Below are 4,755 nucleotides of genomic sequence, written 5' to 3'. Positions count from 1 at the left end.
GATCTATGACATATGTCCGATAATAGATTTTTCTTTATCAGATCGTCTATAAACAATCACTTATACAACAGGGAATTTTTCTCCAGAAAACATTTCTATATTTATATAAAAGTTGCAATATGTACATAGAGCAGCTCGGCTCCATAATTCAAAATCTCCTCGTTCGGGAGACGCATATGACGACGGTACTAGGCCATAGCCATGCCCTGATACAAACGTCCACTTACTGACAAGGGAGCTATTATCTTCCATTTAGGGATAAAACAACTAAGGAGTCTGTAGACTTGGCATGAAAGTCTGAAATTCCGAGGCGTCGAATGATATAAAATGACACCACGCACCATTTTCAGCTTTAACAGGATCATAGCCAATGAGAGGTTCTGCCACAGCATTGCACGGCGGTCGCAAGAGGCGTGGACATATTGCCCTGCAAACCACTTATGCTGTATTCTCTCCGCTGGGTTAGGAAAATATAAATCCTCGAAATGGCGTGCGAGTCTTGCTCGGCTTGTTCGAGTTGAAGCGAAAGAGATGAGATGCTCGAAGGCAAACGCAATCATATCTTGAGACTGGGTGAGGTCGGGAATACCAGATAAATAGGGAACTTCCATCTATAAAAATAATTTATTTGATTAAAATTTCTTCATTAAAGAAGCTTACGGAATGAAAATACATTATAAAAATGCTTTTTCCGAGTTCTTATTATCAAATTCTGATAAGAATTTATTTATCCTTATTAGCTTTCAACTTGGCTCTGATACTAACTGTGAGATCCCTCTACCCCCTCCGCGCACCGAACTCCCGGTAGCTGGCGCAGCGGAAGCAACCCCCTCATGGGCGGGGTAGGGTTTCTCACTCGGGGCCTCGCCCACGAATGTCCGAGCACGAGACTAGGCTGGTGGTCACTCCAAAAACCGAAACCGAAAAATTTCCATGCCCGAAAAGCGGGGACGATTCCACCTTTTTGAATTTTCTTAACGAATTTTTCTAACGTGATCAATTCTAAGCTATCCTTCAACTGAATAAACTAGATAGAAGGAAACTATCACTAATATAATTTGATCATTTTAGTAAATTCAACGCTTTCTTCCTGATCAAGATCAGGCACAGCTGTTGATCCACTTATTTGAAAAATTTATCAGGGAATTGACTAACTACTCGAATCTTAGCGTAATCCTAAGATTTTTCAGTTTGATTATTAAAACTCCACTGATTCCAGCCTAACCCCATCCGGCCCATGGGTTAGCCACCACCCTGCCACCACTGGAATCGGTAGATCCAAACAAGTACTCACCCACCCATAATTGAAATGCCATTCTTAACTTTAGCTTTAGAAAACAGAAACGCACACACTCCTCTTTAAAACTTTAATCTATAAAATAATCCATTGACATTCAATTTACGGTTTACACATGTCATACTTCAAAATTTCCATTGAGTCTTTGTTTCTCACAAAACAGTATCACTCCGGAGTCTCGTTGAGACCAGCGAGTCAACAACAAGATCCAGTGTGATAGATTACAATAACATAGGTCCATCATATAATATCTTCCCCGACATACGCATGGATGTCCTCGGCACTGCGAGCCCGTGCATCGCCTGGTCAGAACCCTCCAGGATCCTCCTTAGGTGTCCTGGCACTTCACTCAGGGACCGCTTCGTCGGCCCTCGTCCATCGTACCGGAAGCGCACCATTTTAACCATACTGACCGGTCAAGACCTCGGCAGGCTTTGCCGCGTGAGCTGTCCCTCGAACACTCCCCGCCAGCTGTTGCAACCGAACTTCCCTTAGATAAACATATATGCCAAATGGTCCCTTCAGCATTCTGGCGTAAGACAGGCTTTTAAGAAGACAAGGTTTCTATGCAAGTTTACAATTTTGATTTTGTTTGAATACCCTGAGTATATCTTAATCCGTATCTCAATACTTCTAGATCCAGGTTTCAATTCCAAACAGAATTCCTCGAATTCTGTTAACTTGATCCTCAGATCAAAATCAAAAGTCTTAACTTAGTTTCATATTCGGTGAGTGATTTGAGTACTTTTCCGTGAACTAGGCACATTGTCATTGATTGAAACTGACGAAGGAATCAGGTCTTGGTCATTAGTCTGAATCAGAGTTTAGGTCTGGAAAGGTTCTTCCTAAAATTATCTCGAAAGGTACTATCTCGATTTTTTCTTTCTAAAATTTCTTTCGACGAATATTTGTTTACAAATTTCAAAAACATGGATTTCTTGAGGAATATTCATTTACCTCGATCTCCGATAAAAAAAATTATCTTTTATGCATACTTCTATGCATGAAAATCAATTATGATAAAAGTGACACTTTTATAATAAAGAAATTATCTTTTATGCATACTTCTATGCATGAAAACCAATTATGATAAAAGTAACACTTTTATAATAAAGAAATTATCTTTTATGCATACTTCTATGCATGAAAACCAATTTTGATAAAAGTAACACTTTTATAATAAAGAAATAGTCTTTTATGCATACTTCTATGCATGAAAACCAATTATGATAGAAGTAACACTTTTATAATAAAGAAATTATCTTTTATGCATACTTCTATGCATGAAAATCATTTATGATAAAAGTAACACTTTTATAATAAAGAAATTATCTTTTATGCATACTTCTATGCATGAAAATCAATTATGATAAAAGTAACACTTTTATAATAAAGAAATTATCTTTTATGCATACTTCTATGCATGAAAATCAATTATGATAAAAGTAACACTTTTTTAATACAGAAATTATCTTTTATGCATACTTCTATGCATGAAAATCATTTATGATAAAAGTAACACTTTTATAATAAAAATTTATCTTTTATGCATACTTCTATGCATGAAAATCAATTATGATAAAAGTAACACTTTTTTAATAAAGAAATTATCTTTTATGCATACTTCTATGCATGAAAATCATTTATGATAAAAGTAACACTTTTATAATAAAAAAATTATCTTTTATGCATACTTCTATGCATGAAAATCAATTATGATAAAAGTAACACTTTTATAATAAAAAAAATATCTTTTATGCATACTTCTATGCATGAAAATCAATTATGATAAAAGTAACACTTTTATAATAAAAGAAATTATCTTTTATGCATACTTCTATGCATGAAAATCAATTATGATAAAAGTAACACTTTTATAATAAAGAAATTATCTTTTATGCTTGCATACTTCTATGCATGAAAATCAATTATGATAAAAGTAACACTTTTATAATAAAGAAATTATCTTTTATGCATACTTCTATGCATGAAAATCATTTATGATAAAAGTAACACTTTTATAATAAAAAAATTATCTTTTATACAAATAATCAAAATGCATCTTTTATGCATGAAAATGATACTTTAGAATATAGAAACCATAAGGATTACTCTTTTAGAATACTAAAAGATGAATTTTATTCACTAATTTCTAAAATTTTTTCCCATAACCTCCTTTGTATGGTTGACCATTTTTAAAATTTTTAAGTGTTTAAAACTAATTAAAAGTACACTAAGAGTATTGAAATTAACCTAAAGTAAACATTTTTCCACTTAATTAAGACAAACATTATAAAAACTTGACTTTAATCATTAACCATTCACCTAGGATAGAGAATGGTTGGTTTTGCTAGAGAAGAGAGGGGAATGCCTTTTTGTAATGAGGCATAACATTATTTGCAACTTTAGAGAAGACATAAAGCATAAAAACCATTTAAACCTATAAAATAAGTGTAAAAAGAGAAGAATCACCAACTTACTAGTGATTTTGAGAGCTTTCCTTTGGCTTGATGGTTTGAGGGTTCAACTCTTGTTTGTAACAAGAGTGGCCACCAATCTTTGGAAGAGGGAAATGTCAAAAACTAGTGAATTATTAATAAATTCACAGTTCTTGGCTTGGGAGGAGTAGAGTAACAGCGCATAAAACACTATTGAGTTTCAACAAAGGGGAAGGTTTCTATTTATAGGAAAAAGTGAGCTCCTAACCAAACAAACTGATTCTAGAATTTTTCAATTCAGTTTGGTCAATTTTTGACCATTTTTAGGTCAATTGAGCTATCTTTTTGGAACTAGACTTGAATTAGGAGAGAGGAGAGAAGAAATATCTCAATTTTTGAAGATTTAAAACTCAATTGCACATGTGAAGTAGGTGCCTCATTCATGAGGGGGAAATCCCCATGCAAAGGTGTCAAAAATGCATCATTACTTCTAAATATCTCCCCTTTTTAACTATTAGCCTTGCCCTTAGTCAACTCCTCATCTTATGTGAGTATTTACTCATTTTTGGGAGATTTTTCTTTTATTTCTTCATTTATCTCTTCCTTACATTTGGATGAATCTTATTGGTCCATAGGAACCTTAATTTAAATTTTCGAAAAAATCTTCACTCTTAGGATAATGCCTCTTGAATAGATTATACTTAATTTCTAATGCACCTTCTGAAAATCTTTTTGAACTTCTGTTTCAGGGGAACTTATTTTAATAAGATGAGATTATTTTCTATCCAAAAATATTAAAAATCTAAATATTCTCTCTCTAGAATATTTTCTCTCTCTAGGTTAAAACAGTTAGAAACAAGATCTTTTATATTTCTGAAGAGGGATTTGATTACACGGGAAGATGCTGGACTTCTTGAGAGGCTGGGGAGGAATCTTACAATCTTCATCTGAGGTTATTCTACCATCTAGGCAATTGATGGCACTAATGTATTCCGCATCCTTCTGGCCCCTTAAAGACTT

This window comes from Cibotium barometz, chromosome 10 (assembly GCF_041138505.1).
Source record: "Cibotium barometz isolate CiBa-2024 chromosome 10, ASM4113850v1, whole genome shotgun sequence".
NCBI classification, from domain to species: Eukaryota; Viridiplantae; Streptophyta; class Polypodiopsida; order Cyatheales; family Cibotiaceae; genus Cibotium; species Cibotium barometz.
Note: the sequence above shows the minus strand (reverse complement) of the source record.